The sequence below is a fragment of the Crotalus tigris genome, unplaced genomic scaffold (assembly GCF_016545835.1).
Source record: "Crotalus tigris isolate CLP2741 ecotype Arizona unplaced genomic scaffold, ASM1654583v1 scf7180000018294.64361, whole genome shotgun sequence".
NCBI lineage: Eukaryota > Metazoa > Chordata > Lepidosauria > Squamata > Viperidae > Crotalus > Crotalus tigris.
This window is the reverse complement of record NW_024096927.1, coordinates 23,769-33,601: the sequence shown is the minus strand read 5'-3', so window position 1 is coordinate 33,601 and position 9,833 is coordinate 23,769.

The window sequence follows — 9,833 nt, the reverse complement described above, 5'->3', positions numbered from 1 at the left end:
TCTGAATGATTTCTCTCTGGTAATGATTCTTTGCTGGATCTCTTCGCTAATGGGGGAGGCTTTTATTTTGGATCTGGTGGTTTTTTCCAGGTAGGTGGTGGGATCTGTATTTAGGGTTTTGTATGTGGAGTCTTGGAGTAGGTGGGTTAATTTGGTTTGGTAGTCAGATGTGTTCATAACCACCGTGGCGTTGCCCTTGTCTGCTGGTAGGATTATTATGCTGGTGTCTTCTTTAAGGATACGTAGTGCTGTCTGTTCCTCTTTGGGTAAGTTGCTTTTGGGTGGCTTGCTGGTGCAGAGGAGGTTGGTGATTTCGAGTCTGATTCTGTTGGCGTCGTCGGGGTGATTTGGTCAGTCTGGTTTCAACTCTACATATAATGGTTTCAGTGGGGATGTGTTTGGGAGCGACTGCAAAGTTGAATCTTTTGGAAAGGACATTGGTTTTGGCTTTGGTGAAGATCCTATCTGAGATGTTATGCACTGTTTGTTTCATGTGTGGCTGTGAGGGAGGAGGGTTTTGTTTCTGGCGTTCTTGTAGTCTTCGGAGTTTGTTGGTGTGTGTGTCTGTCTTGAGGGTGGTCTGTGTTTCGGCTCTCCAGACGGCGAGTTGTTTGGATTTGTCCCAAAGTGCGGGGTGGATCTTGTTGCTGAGTTGAGGTGGAGTGTGAGGAGATCTTTGTTAATTCGGTCTAGGAGGAATCTTTTTGTGTGAAGTTCATTTCTGATTAGGGCCAATTCTGTTCTTTTCAGGATCCGTTTGGTGGCTGCAGAGTTGGAGTGGAATTTCAGTTGGAAACATGTGGGGATTAGATTGTGATCTCGGCAGTTGCGTAGGAATGTGAGGTCGCATAAAATGGAAGCTCTTTGGACTTCAAGTTTTTCATAGGTCCTGGTCAGATGGTGGATTTCCTCCCCGTAGAGGTTCGATATTTGTTTTCTGAGGTTTTCGCGGGTATTTGTAGATAGGTCTTTGGTTGTTCGGGTTTTCTCCCGCGTAAAATTGGAAGTGTCTTGGCAACGTTTCGACGAAGTCACATTCGTCATCTTCAGGCTGGTGTTTTTAGCTTCTTGCTTTGAGCAGCAATGTGTGGTTTTAGCTGTTTCTTCATTTTAACTGCCAGTGAGGGTATGAACTGATTGGATGGGAGCTTGGCTGAGTTCTGATTGGGTGGAGGTGTGTTCTGAATGGTTAGGGGCTTGGCTGTGCTCTGATTGGCTGGGGGAGTGTTCTGTTTGGTTGTGCTCAGGTAGTCTGAGTTGCAGAGGGGTTTAAGATTTTGGGGTTAGGGAGTCGTTTGTCAATAAGGGCAGGTTTCCAAATGGCTGGTAGGCGGGAGGTATCATCTCGCTTGTTAATGCTGTGTGGGCGTTTTTATATCTCGATGGCTTCTCTGATTATTCTGTATAAAATGTTCACTTCTTGGCAATGGTTCTGGTATTTTAAAGTCAATTTCGTGTCTGTGGCTTTAACGGTGTGGTGAGCCAGGGAAGATGTTGGTTCCTCTTTTTTGACCTGAGTCATGTTCTTCCAATGCGTGCACTTTGATCGTCTGTTGGTTTGCCCGATGTATGTGGTGAGACAAGTGGTGCAGGGATCTTCGTTATACTCCTTGATTTTCTAATTCAAGTTTATCTTTTGGGGTTTCTACGGATGGCGGATATTTTATGTTTTGCAGAATGCCTGTTGAGGTTGTGTTTATGAAGGATCTTACTGATTCTGTCTGTGGTGCCTTTTCATGTATGGGGTAGGAGGGCTATTGCCGTTTTCTTGTCTTTGTCTTGGATTTTGGTGGCGGGTTTCTTTTTGGATTCGGTTTGTAATCTTATTTCTATGGAATCCATTGGATGTTAGTACATTGGTGAGGGTGTGTAGTTCGGGTTTTAGGTGTTGTTCGTCAGCTAAGCGTTTTGTTCTGGAGATGAGTGTCTTGGCTACAGAGTTGATCTGTGCTGGGTGGTGGTGTGAGAGAGCGTGCAGATAGCGGTTTGTGTGTGTTTTCTTCTGGTATATGGTGTGTCCTAGGGAGCCATTGGATTTCTTGTAGACTAAGACATCCAGGAAGGGAAGTTGGTTTTTAGCTTCTTTTTCCATGGTGAACTGTATTTTGGGGTGTAGGCTGTTGAGGTGTGTGAGGAAGTTGTCCAGTTTTTCTTTCCCATGTGGCCAGATTATGAAGGTGTCATCTACGTATCTGAGCCAGAGTTTGGGTTTGTGATCCGATTTTTCTAGAGCCTGGGTTTCAAAGTGTTCCATGTAGAGGTTTGCAAAGACAGGTGAGAGGGGTGATCCCATGGGTGCTCCTTCTGTTTGTTTGTATTTTTGTCCATTATAGATGAAGTATGTGTTGGATAGGCAGTGGTTGGTCAGATCTAAGATGTGTTTTGGGGGGGTTATATTTGTTTTGGATAGCTGTCAAGGCTTCTTTGATAGGCCATTGGGTGAAGAGGGATATGACATCGAAGCTCACGAGTAGGTCGCTGGGCTGTAGGTTTTGTTTCTTTATAATCTCTATAAACTGGAATGAGTTTTTACGTGTGAGGTGATGGATTCAGCATAGGGCTATAATTGTTTGGCGAGAAATTTGGCTAGGTTTTGTAGAGGTGAGCCTATGGAGCTGACTATGGGTCTAAGTGGGGTTCCTTCTTTGTGTATCTTGGGGAGACCATAGAGTTAGGGCATCTGGATGATTTCTCTCTGGGAATGATTCTTTGCTGGATCTCTTCGCTAATGGGGGAGGCTTTTATTTTGGTTCTGGTGGTTTTTTTCCAGGTAGGTGGTGGGATCTGTATTTAGGGGTTTGTATGTGGAGTCTTGGAGTAGGTTGGTTAATTTGGTTTGGTAGTCAGATGTGTTCATAACCACCGTGGCGTTGCCCTTGTCTGCTGGTAGGATTATTATGCTGGTGTCTTCTTTCAGTTTACGTAGTGCTGTCTGTTCCTCTTTGGGTAAGTTGCTTTTGGGTGGCTTGCTGGTGCAGAGGATGTTGGTGATTTTGAGTCTGATTTTGTAGCGTCATCGGGGTTGATTTTTGGCCAGGATGGTTTCAACTCCACATATAATGGTTGGGGACTTTCAGTGGGGATGTGTTTGGGAGCGACTGCAAAGTTGAATCCTTTGGAAAAGGACATTGGTTTCGCTTTGGTGAGGATCCTATCTGAAGCTGTATGCACTGTTTGTTTTCATGTGTGGCTGTCGAGGGAGGGGGTTTGTTTCTGGCGTCTTGTAGTCTTCGGAGTTTTTTGTGTGTGATCTTTCTTGAGGGTGCTCTGTGTTTCGGCTCTCCAGACGGCGAGTGTTTGGATTGTCCCAAGTGCCAGGGGTGGATCTTGTTGCTGAGTTTGAGGTGGATTTTTGAGTGATGAGGAGATGCTTGTTATTCGGTCTAGGAGGAATCTTTTTGTGTGAAGTTCATTTCTGTTAGGGCCAATTCTGTTTTCTTTTCAGGATCCGTTTGGTGGCTGCAGAGTTGGAGTGGAATTTCAGTTGGAAACATGTGGGGATTAGATTTTGATCTCGGCAGTTACGTAGGAATGCGAGGTCACATAAAATGTAAGCTCTTTGGACTTCAAGTTTTTCATAGGTCCTGGTCAGATGGTGGATTTCCTCCCCGGAGAGGTTCGATATTTGTTTTCTGAGGTTTTCGCGGGTATTTGTATATAGGTCTTTGGTTGTTCGGGTTTTCTCCCGCGTAAAATTGGAAGTGTCTTGGCAACGTTTCGACGAAGTCACATTCGTCATCTTCAGGCTCGTGTTTTTAGCTTCTTGCTTTGAGCAGCAATGTGTGGTTTTAGATTAACTGTTTTCTTAGATCAAAATCTAATCCCCACATGTTTCCAACTGAAATTCCACTCCAACTCTGCAGCCACCAAACGCATCCTGAAAAGAACAGAATTGGCCCTAATCAGAAATGAACGTCACACAAAAAGATTCCTCCTAGACCGAATTAACAAAGATCTCCTCACACTCCACCTCAAACTCAGCAACAAGATCCACCCCGCACTTTGGGACAAATCCAAACAACTCGCTGTCTGGAGAGCCGAAACAAAGACCACCCTCAAGACACACACACACACACCAACAAACTCCAAAGACTACAAGAACGCCAGAAACAAACCCCTCCTCCCTCACAGCCACACATGAAACAAACAGTGCATAACATCTCAGATAGGATCCTCACCAAAGCCGAAACCAATGTCCTTTCAAAAGGATTCAACTTTGCAGTCGCTCCCAAACACATCCCCACTGAAACCATTATATGTGAAGTTGAAACCAGCCTGACCAAAATCAACCCCGATGACGCTAACAAAATCAGACTCAAAATCACCAACATCCTCTGCACCAGCAAGCCACCCAAAAGCAACTTACCCAAAGAGGAACAGACAGCACAACGTAACCTGAAAGAAGACACCAGCATAATAATCCTACCAGCAGACAAGGGCAACGCCACGGTGGTTATGAACACATCTGACTACCAAACCAAATTAACCAACATACTCCAAGACTCCACATACAAACCCCTAAATACAGATCCCACCACCTACCTGGAAAAAACCACAAGAACCAAGATAAAAGCCTCCCCCATTAGCGAAGAGATCCAGCAAAGAATCATTCCCAGAGAGAAATCATCCAGATGCCCTAAACTCTATGGTCTCCCCAAGATACACAAAGAAGGAACCCCACTCAGACCTATAGTCAGCTCCATAGGCTCACCTCTACAAAACCTAGCCAAATTTCTCGCCAAACAACTACAGCCTTATGCAGAATCCATCACCTCACACGTAAAAAACTCATTCCAGTTTATAGAGATCATAAAGAAACAAAGCTTACAGCCCAGCGACCTACTAGTGAGCTTCGATGTCATATCCCTCTTCACCCAAGTGCCTATCAAAGAAGCCTGGACAGCTATTCAAAACAAATATACCCCCCCCAAACACATCTTAGATCTGACCAACCACTGCCTATCCAACACATACTTCATCTATAATGGACAAAAATACAAACAAACAAAGGAGCACCCATGGGATCACGCCTCTCACCTGTCATTGCAAACCTCTACATGGAACACTTTGAAACCCAAGCTCTAGAAAAATCGGATCACAAACCCAAACTCTGGCTCAGATACGTAGACGACACCTTCATAATCTGGCCACATGGGAAAGAAAAACTGGACAACTTCCTCACACACCTCACCCGCCTACACCCCAAAATACAGTTCACCATGGAAACAGAAGCTAACAACCAACTTCCCTTCCTGGATGTCTTAGTCTACAAAAAATCCAATGGCTCCCTAGGACACACCATCTACCAGAAGAAAACACACACAAACCGCTATCTGCACGCTCTATCACACCACCACCCAGCACAGATCAACTCTGTAGCCAAGACACTCATCTCCAGAACAAAACGCTTAGCTGACGAACAACACCTAAAACCCGAACGACACACTCTCACCAATGTACTAACATCCAATGGATTCCATAGAACTAAGATTACAAACCTAATCCAAAAAGAAACCCCACCAAAATCCAAGGACAAGAACAAGAAAACGGCAAAGCCCTCCTCTCCCATACATAAAAGGCACCACAGACAGAATCAGTAGATCCTTCATAAACACAACATCAAAACAGCATTCTGCACAACAGAAAAATATCCACCATCCTTAGAAACCCCAAAGATAAAATTGAATTAGAAAATCAAGGAGTATACGAAATCCCATGCACCACTTGTCCCACCACATACATCGGACAAACCAACAGAAGAATAAGTGCACGCATTGAAGAACCTCAGAACTCAGTCAAAAAAGAGGAACCAACATCTTCCCTGGTCCAACACCTTAAAGCCACAGGACACGAAATTGACTTTAAAAATACCAGAACCATTGCCAAAAGTGAACATTTTAATAACAGAATAATCAGAGAAGCCATCGAGATAGAAAAACGCCCACACAGAATGAACAAGCGAGATGATACCTCCCGCCTACCAGCATTTTGTAAACCTGCCCTTATTGACAAACGACTCCCTAACCCCAAAATCTTAAACCCCTCTGCAACTCAGACTAACCTGAGCACAACCAAACAGAACACTCCCCCAGCCAATCAGAGCACAGCCAAGCCCCTAACCATTCAGAACACACCTCCACCCAATCAGAACACAGCCAAGCTCCCATCCAATCAGTTCATACCCTCACTTGCAGTTAAAAGGAAGAAACAGCTAAAACCACACATTGCTGCTCAAAGCAAGAAGCTAAAAACACCAGCCTGAAGATGACGAATGTGACTTCGTCGAAACGTTGCCAAGACACTTCCAATTTTACGCGGGAGAACACCCGAACAACCAAAGACCTATAGACAAATACCCGCGAAAACCTCAGAAACCAAAATATCGAACCTCCTTACGGGCGAGGAAATCCACATTATGACAGACCTATGAAAAACTTGAAGTTCCACACAAGAGCTTCCATTTCTATGGACCTCGCATTCTACGAATGCCGAGATCAAAATCTAATCCCCACATGTTTCAACTGAAATTCCACCAAAACTCTGCAGCACCAAACGGATCCTGAAAAGAACAGAATTGGCCCCTAATCAGAATGAACTTCCACACAAAAAGATTCCTCTAGCACCGAATTAACAAAGATCTCCTCACACTCCACCGCAAACTCAGCAACAAGATCCACCCGCAACTTTGGGACAAAATCCACAAAACTCGCGTCTGGAGAGCCGAAACACAGACCACCCTCAAGGACAGATACACACACCAACAAACTCCGAAGGACTACAAGAACGCCAGAAACAAACCCCTCCTCCCTCACAGCCACACATGAAACAAACAGTGCATAACGTCTCAGATAGGATCCTCACCAAAGCCGAAACCAATGTCCTTCCAAAGGATTCAACTTTGCAGTCGCTCCCAAACACATCCCCACTGAAACCATTATATGTGGAGTTGAAACCAGCCTGACTAAAATCAACCCCGACGACGCCAACAGAATCAGACTCGAAATCACAAACATCCTCTGCACCAGCAAGCCACCCAAAAGCAACTTACCCAAAGAGGAACAGACAGCACTACGTAACCTTAAAGAAGACACCAGCATAATAATCCTACCGCAGACAAAGGCAACGCACGGTGCGTTATGAACACATCTGACTACCAAACAAATTAAACCATAACTCTACTCCAAGACTCCACTATACAAAACCTAAATAACAGATCCCACCACCTACCGAAAAAACCACATGAACCAAGATAAACGCCCACCCCATTAGCGAAGAGATCCAGCAAAGAATCATCCCCAGAGAGAAATCATCCAGATGCCTATGGCCTCCCCAAGATTCACAAAGAAGGAACACCACTCAGACCCATAGTCAGCTCCATAGGCTCACCTCTACAGAATCTTGCCAAATTTCTCGCCAAAAAACTTCAGCCCTACACAGACTCCATCTCCTCACATGTACAAAACTCACTCCACTTCATAGAGGATCATAAAGAAACAAAGATTACCAGGACAGCGAATCCTACTAGGAGCTGCGATGTCATATCCTCTCACCCAAGTGCCTATCAAAGAGCATTGACAGCTATTCAAAAACAAATATAACCCCCCCAAACACATCTTAGATCTGACCAAACACTGCCTATCTAACACATACTTCATCTATAACGGACAAAATACAAACAAACAGAAAAGGAGCACCCATGGGATATCACCCTCTCACATGGCATTGCCAACCTACTACAGGAACAATTTGAAACCCAAGCTCTAGAAAAATCGGACACAAACCCAAAACTTCTGGCTCAGATACGTAGATGACACCTTCATAATCTGGCCACATGGAAAGAAAAACTGGACAACTTCCTCACACACCTCAACAGCCTACACCCCAAAATACAGTTCACCATGGAAACAGAAGCTAACAACCAACTTCCCTTCCTGGATGTCTTAGTCTACAAGAAATCCAATGGCTCCTAGGACACACCATCTACCAGAAGAAAACACACACAAACTGCTATCTGCACACTCTCTCACACCACCACCCAGCACAGATCAACTCTGTAGCCAAGACACTCATCTCCAGAACAAAACGCTTAGCTGATGAACAACACCTAAAACCCAAACTACACACTCTCACCAATGTACTAACATCCAATGGATTCCATAGAAATAAGATTACAAACCTAATCCAAAAAGAAACCCCCACCAAAATCCAAGACAAAGAACAAGAAAACGGCAAAGCCCTCCTCCCATACATAAAGGCACCACAGACAGAATCAGTAAGATCCTTCATAAACACAACATCAAAACAGCATTCTGCACAAACAGAAAAATATCCACCATCCTTAGAAACCCCAAAGATAAATTGAATTAGAAAATCAAGGAGTATACGAAATCCCATGCACCACTTGTCCCACCACATACATCGGACAAACCAACAGAAGAATAAGTGCACGCATTGAAGAACATAGAACTCAGTCAAAAAAGAGGAACCAACATCTTCCCTGGTCCAACACCTTAAAGCCACAGGACACGAAAGTGACTTTAAAAATACCAGAACCATTGCCAAAAATGAACATTTTAATAACAGAATAATCAGAGAAGCCATCGAGATAGAAAAACGCCCACACAGCATGAACAAGCGAGATGATACCTCCCGCCTACCAGCCATTTGGAAACTTGCCCTTATTGACAAACGACTCCCTAACCCCCAAACTCTTAAACCTCTCGCCAAACTAAGACTCAACCTGAGCAAACCAAAAGAACACTCCCCCAGCCAATCAGAGCACAGCCACGCCCCTAACCACTCAGAACACACCTCCACCCAATCAGAACACAGCAAGCTCCCACCCAATCAGTTCATACCCCCACTGGCAGTTAAAAGGAAGAAACAGCTAAGACCACACATTGCTGCTCGAAGCACGAAGCTGAAAACACCAGCCTGAAGATGACGAATGGGACTTCGTCGAAACGTCGCCAAGACACTTCCAATTTACGCGGGAGAAAACCCGAACAACCAAAGACCTATATACAAATACCGCGAAAACCTAGAAAACATATAATATATATATATATATATATATTTATATATATATATATAATTATATATATATATATATATAGATATATATATATTATATGATTGTACCAATATCTCTATACTATCTATCTATCTATCTATCTTTGGTTGTTGGGTTTCTCCCGCGTAAAATTGGAAGCGTCTTGGCGACCCTTGTATGTATTGCCTATCCATTACATACTGCTATCGTATAATGGACAAAATACAAACAAACAGAAGGAGCACCCATGGGATCACCCTCTCACCTGTCATGGCAAACCTCTACATGGAACACTTTGAAACCAAGCTCTAGAAAAATCGGATCACAAACCCAAACTCTGGCTCAGATACGTAGACGACACCTTCATAATCTGGCCACATGGGAAGGAAAAACTGGACAACGTCCTCACACACCTCAACAGCCTACACCCCAAAATACAGTTCACCATGGAAACAGAAGCTAACAACCAACTTCCCTTCCTGGATGTCTTAGTCTACAAGAAATCGAAAGGCTCCCTAGGACACACCATCTACCAGAAGAAAACCCACACAAACCGCTATCTGCACGCTCTCTCACACCACCACCCAGCACAGATAAACTCCGTAGCCAAGACACTCATCTCCAGAACAAAACGCTTAGCTGACGAACAACACCTAAAACCCGAACTACACACTCTCACCAATGTACTAACATCCAATGGATTCCAAAGAAATAAGATTACAAACCTAATCCAAAAAGAAACCCCACTAAAATCCAAGACAAAGAACAAGAAAACGGCAAA